The following is a 20514-nucleotide window of genomic DNA, read 5'->3' as shown; positions in this document are numbered from 1 at the left end:
GATGAGGGTCTGAACCATCTGTGCTGTTCTCTTTGATTTAAGGTCATCTGTGGCTTCAATACCCAGATTTCACCACTAGCATTTCATACATTCATTTCCTGCAGTTCTGCTTCCTACAGAAGTAAACACTTGGAGGGGCAGTCACAGTAATATAAAAAGCAACAATACATTTAATAATAAATGCAGCTGATAGTTAAAGAAATCTTACTATGCTCTAGTCAATGTGGTAGTATTTTACATACATGATCCCAAGAAATCTTCGCAACAAAAATATGAGATAGATACTATTATAATCCCCGTTTTACAAATGAGAAATTTGAGGTTCAGAAAGTATAAATACCAAAATTTCACTGCTGGTATACTGGTGTATCTGACTTTAAATATCAGTCTATGAACCCATATTCCCATCAAAATGCTGGCTTCCTCTGGATTTTTAAAACCATTAATTTTTAATGGCAAAGGAAAAGCAGTATGTACCAGGAATTTAAAGGCATTTCAGGAGTTAGCTTCATTGAATGGAAGGAGAGATGCTTCTAGAGTTAGGCTGCAGCAGGGTTTTCTTTTTAGTATGAATCTATTCCCTTAAAGACAGTTGCAAAGATGGTCACATTAGTCATTTCATAGGATAGGGAGCAGAGAGGAGGGTTCGTATGTGCTAAATTTAACCATTTCGCCTTTCCTTGTGGTGCACTTGTCCCTGGAGTTTCAGATAATCAGATTCAGAATCCATTTCTTCCCCCATGTTGCCATTACTAGCCAGGGTTCTCTCCTCCCTCTCCACCTGAAATCCCTAGAGAGGGGCCACAGACCACCCTCTGAGGTTGACTAAGGACCACACGGGAGAGGGCTGGCTCTTGCAGGGCACTTCAGATGAAAGGGCCCTACGTGTGGCAGTCAGAGGATCAGATCTCAGATTTTATCCTTTGACGATAACGAGTACTTGAAGGTGATGATTAACGACAGCTCAGTATGTGCACCACTGACGTGGGTGCAGATGAGGAATATACAAGAGCTGACAAACTCAAAAAAGAAACGAAGAATTTGATTTAACTGTGTGGAAGTAATTCTAATTACAGGCATTTATGCGAACTGTTTACAATTTATGCCTAATTGCCACCCAGCACAATAACAATTATGCATATCATTAAATATGTGTCAGATTAGTTTTGTTGTAAATTTTGATTATAACAGCAAACCCTATATGTGTATGCTCCGTCTTCATAATTTGTTGCTCAGATTGCTCACATCTTAGGAAAAAATGAGACAGAACATTGGCTGGGGGGCCAAGAGTGGGGAGGTGGCGGAGGCAGCTGCCTGGGGTTGAATATTTACTATGGGTAGCGCACAAAGTGGGTAATCAACAAATGCGTAAATCCCTGCAGCTTAACTTCACCAGAAGCCTGCAGGCAGCTCCACAATCTTTTATTCATTTATTGTTGATTCTTTGGGTTTATTCATGCCCACGTCGTGTCCCAAACCTTTTCTGGTCTTCTTGGCCTCTCAGCTTACTCCCTCCCCTCACTCTTGCTCAGTGGTAAGAATGGTCTCATCCTGGCCTTACACAGTAACGCTGGTGGATGACCCCTCCATTCTGCCTCCCCAATTTCTCTCATGTTGCAATCCCATTTTCTCAGGGGTTTCTGGCTTCTGTCAAATAGGTGTGTCTTTTCATGTGTGCTCTGGCCCCTTCCCCTCCCACATCCTCAAAGACTGATTTCTGGTTCCAGCATTTCATTATGTCTTAAATTTCTTTCCTTGTTTTTGGCCATGCAATAGTAGACATTTAGTAAAGCTTTCGAAATTTCCTTCAGACACACATGGAACACAGTGGGACACACACACACACACACACACACACACACACACACAAAACTGTCCTTGCTATTCCCCAGTTTCTACCATTTTCTCCCCTTCTTCCACTTTAACCTTGTACTTTCTGTACATCTTATTTATCCAACTAAGTTACAGCTTTATTGAAAGAAAGAGGTTTCTGTTATTTTTTTCAAATTCTTAGCACAACTAGCAGCACTAAAAAAACGCTGAAAGACCCCCACTCATGGACACTCATAGGCTGTTTCCTGTAGAGGGACGGGGATGTCCAGCACTTTCTTCCCCAGCTTGCTCTTGGATAACCTGAGTAGGATAACAGAAAGCATGTGTCTTTGGTATCAGACAGACTTGAGTTCTACTCTAGGTTCTGCCACTCAGTAACTAAGAAAACTTAGACAGCTGCCTTCATCTCTCTGAGGTCCAATTACTTCATCTGAAAAATAGAAATAATAGTAGTACCTAGCATACAAGATTGTTGTGAGAATAAAATGACAAGCTGATGAAAAAGGCCTGATGCAGACTAGTAATGAGTCTTCTCAAGCAGAAACTTTCTGCTTCCGTGGCTCACTCATACCAATGATTGGTACCTCCCACTTTGGTAATAATATGAATTTCAACAACCTCAAGCCTTTCTTATTATCTGTATTCATCTTTTATTCTTAGCACTAGATCAGTAGTTCTCATTCCTATAAGACATAATACTCCCTCTTAATAACAAATATTTTGTGACTCCCCCTTCACTATCCTGAAATGAAGTTCATAGATGATATGACCTACCTATGTACATAATTTCAAAAAATCAATATAGTGACCTAACTGAAATATAAATGAGAGATCCATGGAAAGTAATTTACAATAAAATGATATTTATTTCAATATAAAAATGCAAGGGCATGACTATATAAAACAACATAATGAAATACATGATTGCACCAACTCAAAATGAATAAGTTTATATTAAAGAAAAGTAAGAGGGTTGGTAATCATTATATATATAAGAAAAGAAAACAGGATAAAAACTATTGTTGAGATAAGACAAAATTCAGATAATTATAAACAATTTTTCTCAGGTATGCTATTTAGGCTATACTGGAATATTTGAAAACTGTGTAGGATACAGGATAACTCTTCTTTATATGGGATTATTCCATCTATTTCAGAACAAAATCCCAGGGACGGGGGAGCCTGGTGGGCTTCCGTCTCTGGGGTCGCACAGAGTCGGACACGACTGAAGCGACTTAGCAGCAGCAGCAGCAGCAGCATTACTGGCCTGTATCCACTAAATGTCAGATCTCCCAACCATTGTGATAACAATGCCTCTACAAATTCACAAACATATTCTAATAGATGGAATCCTTTAGTTAAAAACCCATGCTCTAGAGAATGGCCAGTAAAGAAAAAGGAAAATTTCCAATTTTTGCTTTCCAAGAATGTGGGAATGTCCATGGGTTGGAATTCCTTGTCTTTGCAATGTTTCTGGTGACCCTCTTGGGACTCTGAGACACAATGTTGAGAAGCTGATAGGGATATCAACCAGTTAACTACAGCCTTTGCTCCCTCATGTGCTTCTCCTTCTTTATCATCTTGAATACCTTTGATCAATTTAGCACTGTCTGACTGATACTGCCCTTTTTTTTTGTCCCATGAAGTATTTTTTTCTTTCTCAAGACAGTCCATCTAGCCTTCACATAGCAGTGGTTTGCTGATAATCACATGTTGTTCAGGGGCCATAATGTCTTTGCCTGTCATTTAAGTTTCTGCCGCTTTCAAGCCCCTTCACCTTCGATCACTCAGACACTCAAACCTTTGATATCCAGATAGTTAACATTTCACAGCTTATATGTTTTCTTAATTCCATCTTGACCATTTTTAGATGCTAATGTTTAATTGTAATCTGTTCAAGTATTAATATGTCTAAAATGTACTCTGTTTTATTAGATTGTACTGAGCTTTATTATTTTTTGAAGTTCTATGGATACTGTTCAATTGAAATTGTTAATTTAATAACTATTTTTTCTACCAAAACTTGTATTATAAAAATCTTCATAGTTTTCTGAATAAAGTTGAAATATATTTCTGTCCTAGGATCAAATGCAGGATGCCACACTGTATTCACTTGTCACAGTTCCTTAGTCCCCTCCAATCTACGGCAGCTTCTCCTCTTTCCTTGTTTTTCATAACCTTGTCACTTTTGAAGCCCATAGGTCAATTATTTTGTACAAGGTCCCTCAGTCTGGCTTTGTCTGATGCTTTCTTGAGACTACATTGGGGTAATATGTTAAGGGGAAGAATACCACAGGGGCAAAGTATCCCTCTCAGCACATCAGAGGATACAGGATATGATATATGCACAGAATTTACCAGTGGTGATGCTAACCTTGGCCACTTGATCAAAGTGATGTCTTCTAGGTTTTAGACTGTGAAGGTACTCTTTACGGTAACATAAATACTCACCACATATACACATACTCAGTTTCAATTCCTAGTATTTCTAATATAAACAAGTCACTAAGTCTACCCATATTTAAGTGGAGGATAATTAAACTCTGTCTCCTAGAGGGAGGAATAGCAAATAACTTAGGAATGTTTCTTAACCACAGGAAGTTATAATATTTGAGAGAGATGCAAATATCCAATTTCTCCTTAAAGTTTTGTTCACTAATTTTGGCATTTATCGGTGAATTTCGCCTAAAAGCATTGTGCTCCTCTAAGGTGATTTTCTTTTTCCTGCATTCCTTCTATGTTTATTAATTGGAATTCATCTGTAAGAAAGGGTTGCCCTTTCCTCCCCCATTATTCAATGACGTATTTATACCAGTATGGGCTTACTTATTCTTTAAGTTAAAATACAATACTATCATTATTTAGTTTGTTTTCAAACTTCAGTCACAGGGAACTCTTTCAGGTTGGGCCCTGTATCCTTTTGACATGGCCCTATCCCTTCTGGGGGTTTTAAAGTGTTTTTTGGCACCACAATATACTCCAGGGTCACCTTGTATTTTCCATGCCCCAGTCTTAGAATCACCCATTTTTTCAAAGAGACTTGGTTACTTTTATTGAAGGATGGTGTTTAGAACACTGTCTATGCCTAACTGTGCTTGTTGCTAGTGGGATATTATTGCTTCTAGTGGACAGAGCTAGGAAATCTGAGCATGCACACCCATATCTGTATTTTATTCTATATCTGTGTATGTATGAACATAAACATGAGTTTGCACCAATATCTCTTACTCTAATTCAGCACTATGGGCTTCATTTTAGCATTACTCCTCTGTGGTGGTCAGAATAACGCCACCCCCCTCCAAAAATGGACACATTCGAATCCCTGAAGCCTGTGAATATGTTTCCTTATACAGCATAGGAACATTAGATTGCATATGGAATGTAGATTTCTAATCAACTGATATTAAAACACAAATATTATTCTAGGTTATCTGGGTGGTCCCAATATAAGCAAGAGTCCTTAAAAATGGAAGAGAGGCCAAAGTGGGAGTTAGAAGCAGATGTGACTATGCAAGAAAGACAGAGATATAACACTGCTAGATTTGAATATTGAGGAAAGGCTCCATGAACCAAGGAATGTGAGTGGCCTCAAGAAGCAGGAAAAGGCAAGGGAATAGACTATCCCCTATAGTCACCAGACTCCTTCATTTTAGCCCATTGAGACCCAGGTCAGGATGCCAGTTTATCAAACAGTAATATGATGTGAAGAACCAAATCATTGGAAAACACCCTGATGCTGGGAAAGATTGAGGGCAGGAGGAGAAGGGGACAACAGAGGAGGAGATGGTTGAATGGCATCACCAACTCTATGGACGTGAGTTTGAGTAAGCTCCGGGAGATGGTGCAGGAAGGGGAAGCCTGGCGTGCTGTAGTGCATGGGGTCGCCAAGAGTTGGATATGACTTAGTGACTGAACAGCAACAACATTAAGGTTGTGGCAGTGATAAAAAACCAATTCACTTTCAGCACTTAATTGTAACTTCTTTCTTTGGTAGAGAAATCTGACTGTCATTATCTATAATCCACTTGCTAATTTTTTTCTGCCCTATTATAGTTGAAATGTAGGTTCAGAATTACAGATTCATACCCTCGTAAGAAATATATGTACCAATAAGAGTACAGTGTGCACAGGTCCATTTTTTATTATCTTTAAAACAGTATCTAGACAAACCTGTTTTGTAAAATAAGCCAGTTCCTTTTTTCTCAACTTTCTTTAGTTAAATTGTACCACATTTGGAATAGAGTTAGATTCATTTACCATAGTCTTCGTTCTATCATGGTTTCCACAGACATCCAGGTTGATTTTCTTTAATTTGCATACAATAAGACACTCTCCATGGGGTGCAGTTATATGGGTTTTAACAAATGCATAATCATGCATCCACAATTATAGTACCACACAAAATTTTTCTATCACCCTGAAAATATCTCTATTACCTTGCATGGCCTCTTTGCAGTCAACTCTTTACCCTCTCCTAGCTCCAGAGACCACAGATCTCTTTTCTGTCCTTATACCTTTTCCAGACTATCATATAAATGGATTCACATACTAGGTAGCTCTTGTGGTCGTGTGGCTTTCACCTAGCAAAATGTATTTAAGATTCATCCGTGCTGTGCCATGTTAAGTCGCTTCAATTGTGTCCGACTCTGCTGCCCTAAGGACTGTAGCCCACCAGGCTCCTCTGGCCCTGGGATTCTCCAGGCAAGAACACTGGAGTGAGTTGCCATATCCTTCCCCAGGGGATCTTCCCGAATCCCTGTCTCTCACCTTTCCCACTTTGGCAGGCAGATCTTTACCACTTGTGAAACCTGGGAAGCCCTAAGATTCATCTGTGTTGTACCTTTTGAACGCTGAATAATATTCCATGCTACCCTAGTTTATCTATTCATTTTTTTTGAAAGACATCTATATTGTTTCCAATATAGGGAAATAATAAATAAGGCACCTTAAAACTTCATGTATATCTTTTTATGTGAATATGTTTTCAATTTACTTGGGCAAATATTGAAGAGAGATTATGGATCATATGGTGTGTTTATGTTTAACTTCATAATAAACTGAAAAACTGTTTCAATAAAATGTACAACTTTTGTCCATTTTAAATTTGTTTCTTGTCCACTCATTATTGAGTTGTAGAATTTTTTTAATATAACCTGTTATGTATGTATATAACAAATGCTATATAAGCACATATACACATTTATATATACTATATATAATATTTTCTCCCAGTTCATTACTTTTTCACTCTTAAAAATTCTTTTGATAAGCAGCAATTTAATATTTTGATAGAATCTATATTGTCAGTTTTCTATTGTTATTGTTTTCTGTGACCTGTATAAGAAATTCTTGCCTATGTAGAGTAAGTCCCCTACACATGAACAAGTTACATTCTGAGAGTGTGTTCATAAGTCCAGTTTGTTCAAAGTCCAACAAAGTTAGCCTAGGTACCCAACTAACACAATTGACATTATAGGACTGTAACGTAATTGGTTTCTAATACTTTTTATACAAATAGTGTATTCCCTGGTGGCTCAGAGGGTAAAGCAACTGCCTGCAATGCAGGAGACCTGGGGTCGATCCCTCGGTCAGGAAGATCCCCTGGAGAAGGAAATGGCAACCCACTCCAGTACTCTTGCCTGGAAAATCCCATGGACAGAGAAGCCTGGTAGACTACAGTCCATGGAATCGCAGAGTCAAACATGACTGAGCGACTTCATTTTCCAACAAAGTCCAACAAAGTTAGCCTAAGTACCCAACTAACACAATTGACATTATAGGACTGTAATGTAATTGGTTTCTAATACTTTTATACAAATAATATGTACATAAAAAGCAAACAGAAAATAAAGAAATAATTTTCAGTATAATACCTTAAAAAGCACAGTAGTAGAGTACAAGAGCTGGTGTACAGCGGTTGGCATGCACATTCGTATCTTTGAAAGTTTGCAAATTGAAGCTTCATATGTAGGAGACTTGTCATACCTTGTAACAAAAATATTTTCTTATATTTTCTTCTCAAAGCTGTATGGTTTTACCTTAACAATTAGGCCTATATCTATCTAGAAATTACTTTCGTGTATGTTATGACAAAAAGTTGGTTTTTACACTTGGAATTTTTGTATGTGCTATCACAAAATTTGAGATTTCTTTTTTATTTTTTTTTCCCACATGGATATCTAGCTATCCGAGCAGCATTTGTTAAAAAGCAACACAAAACAAAAGTACTTCCTTTCCCCACTGGATTGGTTGGTCACTTTTGTCAAAAATCCCATGACCATATAAGTTTGGGTATGTTTCTGTATGTTCTGTTCTATTTGGAGGATTTATCTGTCATCCCTAAGATGAGTGTCACATTGTCTTGATTAGTTCAGTTCAGGTCAGTCGCTCAGTCATGTTCGACTCTTTGCGACCCCATGAAGCACAGCACGCCAGGCCTCCCTGTCCATCACCAACTCCCAGAGTTTACCCAAACCTATGTCCACTGAGTCAGTGATGCCATCCAACCATCTCATCCTCTGTTGTCCCCTTCTCCTCCTGCCCTCAATCTTTCCAAGCATCAGGGTCTTTTCCAATGAGTCAGCTCTTCACATCAGGTGGCCAAAGTATTGGAGTTTCAGCTTCAACATCAGTCCTTCCAATGAACACCCAGGACTGATCTCCTTTAGAATGGACTAGTTGGATCTCCTTGCAGTCCAAGGGACTCTCAAGAGTCTTCTCCAACACCACAGTTTGAAAGCATCAATTCTTCTGCACTCAGCTTTCTTTATAGTCCAACTCTCACATACATACATGACTACTAGAAAAATCATAGCTATGACTAGATGGACCTTTGTCAGTGAAGTAATGTCTCTGCTTTTGAATATGCTATCTAGGTTGGTCATAGCTTTTCTTCCAAGGAGCAAGCATCTTTTAATTTCATGGCTGCAGTCACCATCTGCAGTGATGTTGGAGCCCAAGAAAATTAAGACTGTCACTGTTTCCATTCTTGTCCCATCTATTTGCCATGAAGTGATGGGACTGCATGCCATGATCTTTGTTTTCTGAATGTTAAGTTTTAAGCCAGCTTTTTCACTCTCCTTTTTCACTTTCATCAAGAGGTTCTTTAGTTCCTCTTCACTTTCTGCCATAAGGGTGGTGTCATCTGCATATCTGAGGTTATTGATATTTCTCCCAGCAATCTTGATTCCAGCTTGTACTTCATCCAGCCTGGCATTTTGCATGATGTACTCTGCAAAAAAGTTAAATAAGCAGGGTGACAATATACAGCCTTGATGTACTCCTTTCCCAGTTTGGAACCAGTCTGTTGTTCCATGTCCGGTTCTAACTGTTGCTTCTTGACCTGCATACAGCTTTCTCAGGAGGCAGGTAAGGTGGTCTGATATTCCACCTCTTTAAGAATTTTCCACAGTTTGTTGTGATCCACACGGTCAAAGGCTTTAGCATAGTCAATAAAAAAGTAGTAGATGCTTTTCTGGATCTCTCTTGCTTTTCCTATGATCCAACGTATGTTGGCAATTTGATCCTTGGTTCCTCTGCCATTTCTAAATCCAGCTTGAACATCTAAAGTTCTCGATTCACGTACTGTTGAAGCCTAACTTGGAGAATTTTGAGCATTACTTTGCTAGTGTGTGAGATGAGTGCAATTAAGTCGTAGTTTGAGCATTTTTTGGCATTGCCTTTCTTTGGGATTGGAATGAAAACTGACCTTTTTGAGTCCTGTGGCCACTGCTGAGTTTTCCAAATTTGCTCGCATATTGGATACAGTACTTTAATAGCATCATCTTTTAGGATTTGAAATAGCTCAACTGGAGTTCCATCACCTCCACTAGCTTTGTTCATAGTGATGCTTTCTAGGGCTCACTTGACTTCACATTCCAGGATGTCTGGCTCTAGGTGAGTGATCACACCATCATGGTTATCTGGGTCATTAAGATCTTTTTTGTATAGTTCTTCTGTGTGTTCTTGCCACCTTTTCTTAATCTCTTCTGCTTTTGTTAGTTCCATACCATTTCTGTCCTTTATTGAGGCCATCTTTGCATTAAATGTTCCCTTGGTATCTTTAATCTTCTTGAAGCGATCCCTAGTCTTTCCCATTCTATTGTTTTCCTCTCTTTCTTTGCTTTGGTCACTGAGGAAGGTTTTCTTATCTCTCCTTGCTATTCTTTGGAACTCTCCATTCAGATGGGTGTATCTTTCCTTTTCTCCTTTGCCTTTTGCTTTTTTTTTTTTTTTCTTAGCTATTTGTAAGGCCTCCTCAGACAACCATTTTGACTTTTTGCATTTCTTTTTCCTGGAGATGGTTTTGATCATGGCTTTCTGTACAATGTTACAAACCTCTGTCCATAGTTCTTCATGCATTCTATCAGATCTAATCCATTGAATCTATTTATCACTTCCACTGTATAATTGTAAGGGATTTGATTTAGGTCATACCTGAGTGGTTTAGTGGTTTTCCCTACTCTTTTCAGTTTAAGTCTGAGTTTGGTAATAAGGAGCTCATGATCTGAGCTAGTCAGCTTCTGGTCTTGTTTTTGCTGGCTGTTTAGAGCTTCTCCATCTTCGGCTGCAAAGAATATAATCAATCTTATTTCGATATTGACCATGGTGATGTCCATGTGTAGAGTCGTCTCTTGTGTTGTTGGAAAAGGGTGTTTTCTATGACCAGTGAGTTCATTTGGCAAGTCTCTGCTAGCCTTTGCCCTGCTTCATTGTTGTGACCTTTTAAATCTTCAGTAAGTTTCATTACCTTAATGACTATTATGTTTGATGTTAATAGAGTTGTACCAACATTTTGTGGTTTGCATTTTCCTGTTATCTGTTTAACCATCCTATTGATTTCTACATTTCTGTATTGGCATTTTTTCATTTTATTCTTTAATTTTTTTTTTAAATTGGAGAATAATTGCTGTACAATGCTGGGTTAGTTTTTGCTGTACCACAAGGTGAGTCAGCTATATGCTTGCATGAATCCCCCCGTCTTGGACCTCCCTCCAAGCCCACCCCTATCCCATCCCTGTAGGTCATCACAGAGCACCGGGCTGGGCTCCCTGTGTCATATAGCAGCTTCCCACTAGCTATTCTACTCATGGTCATGTATATATGTCAGTGCTAGTCAATTCATCCCACCCTCTCCTTCTCCCCTCCCTCTGTCCACAAGACTGTTGTCTACATCTGCGTCTCTATTCCTGCCCTGCAAATAGGTTTATCAGTGTCATTTCTCTAGACTCCATGTATATGCGTTAATATACGATGTTTGTTTTCTCTTTCTGACTTACTTCACTCTGTATGACAGATGTAGGTTCATCCACATCACTACAAATGACCTACTTTCATTCCTTTCTATGGCTGAGTAATATTCCACTGCATTTATGGACCACATCTTCTTTATCTATTCATCTGTCTAACCAAATGGAGAATTCCAATACAGAGAAATTATAAAAAAATAAGCTGGATATAAATTCTGGAACTGAAAAATATAACTAAAATGAAAAGTTTACTAGAGAGTTCAAAATATATTTGAGCTGGCAGAAGAATTAGTGAAATTAAAAATAGACCAATTGAAATAGGAGGGACAGGTTCTCTAAAGAAAGCAAGTTGAGAGAAGAATGATAAAATGGGTGCAGGTATAGATTAGTTCAGATTAAGGAAGATGAGGGAGTTTTTGTCAGATAGAGTCTGTTCTTTTTTGATAGTAGAGATAAGGATGAATAGGTGGGGCACAGGGTAGTTTTAGAGAAGTGAAGCTATTTTATATATATAATGGTAGACATATAACATTATGTATGCATCAAAATCCATAGAACTGTACATCATAAAGAGTGAATCCTAATAAAAACTGTGGACTTCAGTTAATAATAATATATTAACATGATTCATCAGTTGTAATAAATGTATTACACAAATGCATAATGTTAGTAATAGGAGAAATTGAGTGTGAATGAGATGGAGGGAGGAGAAGGGGGAGGTATGTGGGAAGTATCTGCTTTCTGACAATTACTCTATAAACTACAAATTTTTTCTAAAAACTTTAAAAGACTTTAGCCTATTAAAAATAATAAAATATAAAGGAAAATATGGGTGTTGCTAATCTAAAATTTTTCCTGTTTAGGAATAACAGCAATAGAAATTTTCAAAAACTAAAAGAACTTATGCATTTGACTATACAAAATGAAAGTAAATTATATTGTGGTGGGAAATAAGTCTCTAATTATTATTATTATGATAATTCAAAAACAGAAGCCATAAGGAAAAGACTTTTAGATTTGAGTAAATAAAAAAATTAAGCCTATGGATGTCAAAAATTGCTACAATTAATCTTAAGAGTCAAACTACAAAAACTATTTGCAATAATCCTAACAAAGAGCTAATAGTACAATGTATAAGAGTTCTTTGAAATCCATAACAAAATCATTTACTTCTTCCAAGTAGGCAAAAGATAGTAATATAAAATTGACAGAATAAGAAACACAAATGTCTAATAAATGTGTCAAAATGTTTAACATTACTGGAAATCAAAACCATACAAAATTAAACATTGATGAGCAACATTTTCTTGTTAAATTGGTAACAAAGAAGGTGCAATACTCCATGTTGGTTTAACCAACATGAAATTATTCAATTATGAGCACTTTGATAGGCTAGTTGTGTGTATTATTGATATACCTTTGAAAGGGAATTTGATAGTAGTATTTACTTAGTGTTTTAACAAGTTCAGATCCTATAGAATATAATGCCATTAAAAGAAATTTAGAAAAATACTTGAATGATCTACATAAAAAAGTTGACATCATTCTTAAATGATGGTATTGTTGGTGGGTTTTCCCATTTTTTGTATTTTCTAAGTTTCCTCATAATATACCTCACCTTTATAATAAAAACAGACAAAGAAAAATTTTAATCCATCTCTCAGTGGGTCATTTCATGAAAAGATCGTGATATTGTGAACATAAAATTGCTCTAAAAAATAAAGTCCTTTAAAAAAACAGAAGATAAAAAGATAATTTTGTATATATAATGTTATCTGCTTTTTTCCAAGTAAACTCTCATTAGCAGTTTCCCCTGTCATAGTAAATAATTTGTAAACATCCAAGAAGACAGCTAGTAACAGGTAAAGGTCATAAAAAGATAAATTCTTCTTTCTGAATTGATCATAAGGGGAGAAATAGCTATAGCTAAAGCAACATTGTTATTTTAAGACAGTAAAAGTCATAGCATTAAATACAAGGAGATAAAGATTGTTACATGATAAGAACTAGCTTATCATCTCAACCAGTACAGAGTTCCCAAGGGAATTTTTCCCCCACTGGATGTGTCTCTCTGGTGCAATACGTTGCATTTAATGTGGAACTGGTGTGAAATAAGCACCCTGTTTGAAGGTAGGGATAGGAACTGTAACATGTTATTCTCTGTATTTCAACTTTTACAATGGAAAATGCATATACAACTACTATCTTTTGCTTGAGACATTAGAAAAAACCCATTAAACCATGCTTGGGCTTCATAAGGATTAAATGAGTACAAAAGCCCAGCACAATTCTTATTCTATGTCTTGGTCTGCTCAGGCTTCTGTAACAAAATACCATAAACTCGTTGTCTTAGACAACAGAAATTTATTTGCTCACAGATCTGGAGACTAGAAGCTTCAGATCAAAGTGCCAGTATAGGAGGTTTCTGGTGCAAACTCTCTTCCTATATTGTAGACATCTGCCTTCTTGCTGTATGTCCTTAAATGGGAGAAAGAGAGAGAGACAGTGAGGGATGGAGACAAGAGAGGGACGGAGGGGGAGAGAGAAAGAGAGAGATCCTTTAGTTGCCTTCTGTTATAAGGGCACTAACCCCATCATGAAGGCCCTACCATCAACTTACTTTCCAAATGCCTTGTCTCCAAATACCATCACATTGAGGTTTTGTTGGTGGGGTGGGGACACAATTCAATCCATAGCATTCAGGAATACAAAAATCACCAAAAGACTAAAGAACTGGTTTGTCATTTGGGATTTATTCTTTACTTGTTTTAGTATTTCTCATTTTGACCCCATTGTAGAGTATGGACCACTGATTTATTGTTTTCCTCACAGGCATCCCTGAGAAAATAGCTCTGTATTTCCTGTGAGATGTCTCCAGAGGCCTCATATTTCTCTTATGCATCTTTACTTTCAAAATGATTTTTGTCCAAGACATGAAATAAGTTTTCGGGTTTATGAATTCCAATTTGAGCAAGAAAAAGTTACAGGACCAAAAAGAAGAAAACCACAATGATGATTGTTCTTCTGGCTCGTCTTTCCATCACTTTACTCACACCTATCCATCATGGAACTGGAATTCCAGTTGAGCTATGTCAAATCCTAATAGATTATGCTGTTAAAGTGCTGCACTCAATATGCCAGCAAATTTGGAAAACTCAGCAGTGGCCACAGGACTTGAAAAGGTCAGTTTTCATTCCAATCCCGAAAAAGGCAATGCCAAAGAATGTTCAAACTACTGCACAACTGCACTCATCTCACAAACTGGCAAAGTAATGCTCAAAATTCTCCAAGCCAGGCTTCAATAGTATGTGAACCATGAATTTCCAAATGTTCAAGCTGGATTTAGAAATGGCAGAGGAAGCAAGGATCAAATTGCCAACATACGCTGGATCATAGGAAAAGCAAGAGAGTTCCAGAAAAGCATCTACTTTTGCTTTATTGACTATGCCAAAGCTTTTGACTGGGTGGATCACAAAAATCTGTGGAAAATTCTTAAAGAGATGGGAATATCAGACCACTTTACCTGCCTCATGAGAAATCTGTATGTAGGTCAAGAAATGACAGTTAGAACTGGACATAAAACAAGAGACTGGTTCCAAATCAGGAAAGGAGTACATCAAGGCTGTATATTGTCACTCTGCTTATTTAACTTATATGCAGAGTACAGCATGCAAAATGCCGGGCTGGATGAAGCACAAGCTGGAATCAAGATTGCCAGGAAAAATGTCAACAACCTCAAATATGCAGATGACACCATCCTTATGGCAGAAAGTAAGGAGGAACTAAAGAGCCTCTTGATGAAAGTGAAAGAGGAGAGTGAAAAAGTTGGCTTAAAACTCAACATTCAGAAAACTAAGATCATGGCATCCAATCCCATCACTTCATGGCAAATAGATGGGGAAACAATGAAAACAGTTACAGACTTTATTTTTTTGAGCTCCAAAAATCACTGCAGATGGTGACTGCAGCCATGAAATTAAAAAAACGCTTGCTCCTTGGAAGGAAAGCTATGACAAACCTAGACAGCATATTAAAAAGCATAGACATTACTCTGCTGACAAAGTTCAAAGCTATGGTTTTTCCAGTAGTCATGAATGGATGTGAGAGTTAGACTATAAAGAAAGCTGAGCACTGAAGAATTGATGCTTTTGAACTGTGGTGTTGGAGAAGACCCTTGAGAGTCCCTTGGACTGCAAGGAGATCCAACCAGTCCATCCTAAAGGAGATCAGTCCTGAATATTCATTGGAAGGACTGATGCTGAAACTGAAACTCCAATACTTTGGCCACCTGATGCAAAGAACTGACTCATTGGAAAAGCCCCTGGTGCTGGGAAAGATTAAAGGCAGGAGGAGAAGGGGACGATAGAGGATGAGATGGTTGGATCGCATCACCAACTCAATGGACATGAGTCTGAGAAGGCTCTGGGAGTTGGTAATGGACAGGGAAGCCTGGCGTGCTACATTCAATGGGGTCACATAGAGTCGGGCACTACTGAGCTACTGAACTGAACTGATTCATCCTCAAATAGAATGTTTTGCCCTAAACTGACTGCAGCTTTAGAGCATGCAACTAAGGAAAGAAACCAAGAAAGAGATGAAATCTGGATAGCCAAAGAACCTAGTCTATATGCCATTTACAAAATCAAATTTGCTGCAAAATAAAATGAAACAGGATGAGCTATTTACATAGTTTCCAGGTGTAAAGACAGATGATTGTATATTTTAAGTACAGAAAATACTGAGTAATATGGATGGGAAAGTATTATTGTTAATATATTAGTTTTCAAATGTCTGATTTAGACCATGGGTTTTCAGTTTACAGTAAGACCCCAGAAAATATGCTGCTGTTCAGTCACTCAGTTGAGTCTGAGTGATCCCATGGACTGCACCACGTCAGGCTTCCCTGTCCTTCAGTATCTCCCAGAATTTGCTTAAACTCATGTCCATTGAATTGATCATGCCATTCAACCATATCATCCTCTGTCTCCTCCTTCTTCTCCTGACCTCAATCTTTCCCAACATCAGGATCTTTTACAATGAGTCAGCTCTTCACATCATGTGGCCAAAGTCTTGTAGCTTCAGTTTCAGCATCAGTCCTTCCAATGAATATTCAGGGTTGATTTCCCTTAGGATAGACTGGTTTGATGTCCTTGCTGTCCAAAGGACTCTCAAGAGTCTTTTCCAGCACCACAGTTAGAAAGCATCAATTCCTCCATGCTTAGCATTCTTTAGGGTCCAACTCTCACATCCTTACATTACTACCGAAAAAACATAGCTTTTTTCTTTCTTTTTTTTTTAAAGCATTTAATTTTATTTTATTTTTAAACTTTACAATATTGTATTGGTTTTGCCAAATATCAAAATGAATCCGCCACAGGTATACCTGTGTTCCCCATCCTGAACCCTCCTCCCTCCCCATACCATCCCTCTGGGTCGTCCCAGTGCACCAGCCCCAAGCATCCAGTATCGTGCATTGAACCTGGACTGGCGACTCATTCCATATATGATATTATATGTAGTTGGCAAAGTGATGTCTCTACTTTTTAATACACTGTCTAGGTTTGCCATAGATTTTCTTCCAAGGAGCAAGTGTCTTTTAATTTCATGGCTGCAGCCACTGTCCACAGTGATTTTGTAGCCCAAGAAAATAAAATCTGTCACTGTTTCCACTTTTTCCCCTTCTATTTGCCATGAAGTGATGGGACCAGCTGCCATGATCTTCATTTTTTGAATGTTGAGTCTTAAGCCAGCTTTTTCACTCTTCTCTTTCACCTTCATCAAGAGTCTCTTTAGTTCCTCATTGCTTTCTGCCATTAAAGTGGTTTCATCTGAATATCTGAAGTTACTGATATTTCTCCTGGCAATCTTGATTCCAACTTGTGATTCATCCAGCCTGGCATTTCACATGATATAATGACAACCCACTCCAGTATTCTTGCCTGGAGAATCCCATGGACAGAGGAGCCTGGCAGGCTACAGTCCATGGGGTCACACAGACTTGGACACAACTGAAGTGACTTAGCATGCACGCACACACCCTGCATATGTTAAATAAGCAGGGTGACAATATACAGCCTTGACATATTCCTTTCCCAATTTGGAACCAGTCCATTGTTCCATGTCCAGTACTAACTGCTGCTTCTTGTCTTGCATACAGGTTTCTCAGGAGGCAGGTCAGGTGGTCTGGTATTCCCATCTCTTGAAGAATTTTCCAGTTTTTTTGTGATTGACACAAAGTCTTTAATATAGTCAATGAAGTAGAAGTAGATTTCTTTTGGAATTCCCTTGTTGGTTTTTTTTTTTGGGGGGGGGGTGGGGGTGATCCAGTGGATGTTGGCAATTTGAACTCTGGTTCCTCTAGCTTTTCTAAATCCAGCTTGTACATCTGGAGATTCTCGGTTCACGTATTGCTGAAACCTACCTTGAAAGATTTTGAGCTTAATCTTGCTAGCATGTGAAATGAGTGCAGTTGTATGGCAATTTGAACATTCTTTGACATTGCCCTTTTTGGGGATTGGAATGAAAACTGACCTTTTCCAGTCCTGTGACCACTGCTGAGTTTTCCACATTTTTTGTCACAGCACTTTAACAGCATCATCTGTTAGGATTTTAAATAGTTCAGCTGGAATTCCCTCACCTCCACTAGCTTTGTTTGTAGTAATGCTTCTTAAGCCCCACTTGACTTCACACTCCAGGATGCCTGGCTCTATCTATCATTAAGACCTTTTTTGTGTAGTTCTTCTGTGATTCTTGCCACCTTTTCTTAATATTTTCTGCTTCTGTTAGGTCCACACCATTTGTCCTTTATTGAGCCCATCTTTGCATGAAATGTTCCCTTGGTATCTCTAATTTTCTTGAAGAGGTCTCTAGTCTTTCCCATTCGGTTGTTTTCCTCTATTTCTTTGCACTGATCACTTAAGAAGGTTTTCTTATCTCTCCTTGCTTTTCTCTGGAATTCTGCATTCAGTTGGGTGTATCATTCTCTTTTCCTTTTGCCTTTCATTTCTCTTCTTCTCTCACCTATTTATAAGGTCTCCTCAGACAACCAGTTTGCATTCCTATATTTCTTTTCCTTTGGGATGGCTTTGGTCACCGCCTCCTGTACAGTGTTACAAAGCTCCATCCATAGTTTTTCAGGCACTCTGTCTACCAGATCTAATCCCTCTCTATAATCATATGGGATTTGATTTATAGTTCCCTCCTGCTTTCTTTATTACTGTTGTTATTATTATTTTGTAATGATGTTTAACAAAATATCTTCCCTTTTAGTAAAATTTAAAGTATACAATACAGTATTGTTAATTATAGGCTATATGCTCTACAGTAAATCTCAAGAACTAATGTATCTTTTACAACTGAAGCTTCGTGTATTCTTGTCCTTTGAGACCCATATGATGTAAATGTTTGTACACTTGATGCTATCCCAGGGTTCTTTTAAACTATGCTCATTTTATCAAATTCTCTTTTTCTCTTCAGCTAGATGATTTCCACTACTATGCCTTCCAGCTCACAGATCTGTTCCTCTGTATCATCTACTCTTCTGTTGATTCCTTTGACAGTATTTTAACATCTCAGTTACAGAATTTTTCATCTTTATTTGGTTCTGCTTTATAGTTTTAAACTCTTTGTTAAATCCTCACTATGTTCATCAATTCTTCTCCCAAATTCATTGAGTGTCTTTATGATCATTACCTTGAACTCTTTACTGGGTAGAGTTTTTATGTCCAGTTTGTTTAGTCCTTTTTCTGACATTTTGTCTTGTTCTTCATATGGAACATATTCATCTTTTCTTCAATTTGTCAGCTCTCTGTGTTTATTTCTATGTATTAAATATGTCAGTTACATTTCCTGATTTTGGAGAAGTGGTCTCATATAGGAGACACCTTATGGACCACAGCAGTGCACTACTGGTCATTAGAGCTATGTGGTATAGAAGTGTCCCCTATGTGTACTTCATGGACCCCTCTGCTGTGGCAAGGCAGATTACTATGGACATAATTGTAGGCTGGGCTGGCCTGGGTTTCGTTGCAGCAAGGCTATGTTGTCTTCATTAGCTGCTAGCCCACTGATCAATGGACCACATCTTGGGAAGCTGGGAACAGGGCATACTGGATTCCAGTGCCTTTCAAAAGAAGCCTCACTGAAAGTACTTACATGTATGATTCCATTATTTGAAGATCTAAAACAAGTAAAGCCAACATGTGGTGAAAAACATAAAAACAGTGGCTGCCCCTAGGGCATGAGGATGAGGCTATTTGTGAAGAGACCTGAGGAACCTTTTCATATGAATCAGTCAGCCAACTCCTAGGTATATACCCTAGAGAAATGAAATACTATGTTCATGTAAAAACTTATCCTTGAATGTTCATATCTGCTTTATTCAAAATTGCCAAAAACCTGGAAACAACCAAAATGTCCTACAATAGACCAAGGGTTAAACAAACTGTGGTACATCCACACAATGGAATACTACTCAACAATAGAACATAACTGCTGATACACACAACAGTCTCAATGAACCTCAAAAGCAGTACGTTTAGTGACAGCAGCCAACCTCAACAGCTGACAGACTTAATGAATCCACTTACAAGACATATGTGAAAGGTAGGTTTTTTTGAGATGGAGAACAGAGCAGTGGTTGTCAAGGATTGAAAGTGAAAGTGAAAGTGAAGTTGCTCAGTCGTGTCTGACTCTTTGCGATCCCATGGATCGTGGCCTGCCAGGCTCCTCCATCCATGGGGTCTCCAGGGAAGAGTACTGGAGTGGGTTGCCATTTCCTTCTCCAGGGGATCTTCCCGACACATGGATTGAACCCGGGTCTCCCAGATTGTAGGCAGATGCTTTACCATCTGAGTCACCAGGGAAATCCATGTCAAGGATTAGGTCTGAAGAAAGAGCTTGACAACTATTGAGAGTTTAAAGTTGTGGTCCACTGGATAAGGGAATGGCAAACCACTTCAGTATTCTTGCCTTGAGAATCCCATGAACAGTATGAAAAGGCAAAATGATAGGATACTGAAAGAGGAACTCCCCAGGTCAGTAGGTGCCCAATATGCTACTGGAGATCAGTGGAGAAATAACTCCAGAAAGAATGAAGGGATGGAGCCAAAGCAAAACCAATACCCAGTTGTGGATGTTACTGGTGATAGAAACAAGGTCCCATGCTGTAAAGAGCATAGGAACCTGGAACGTTAGGTCCATGAATCAAGGCAAATTGGAAGTGGTCAAACAGGAGATGACAAGAGTGAACGTCGACGTTCTAGGAATCAGTGAACTAAAATGGACTGGAATGGGTGAATTTAACTCAGATGACCATTATATCTACTACTGCGGGCAAGAATCCCTTAGAAGAAATGGAGTAACCATCATGGTCAACAAAAGAGTCTGAAATCAGTACTTGGATGCAATCTCAAAAACGACAGAATGATCTCTG

The sequence above is a fragment of the Bos indicus genome, chromosome X, assembly GCF_029378745.1.
Source record: "Bos indicus isolate NIAB-ARS_2022 breed Sahiwal x Tharparkar chromosome X, NIAB-ARS_B.indTharparkar_mat_pri_1.0, whole genome shotgun sequence".
Classification (NCBI taxonomy): Eukaryota; Metazoa; Chordata; class Mammalia; order Artiodactyla; family Bovidae; genus Bos; species Bos indicus.
Note: the sequence above shows the minus strand (reverse complement) of the source record.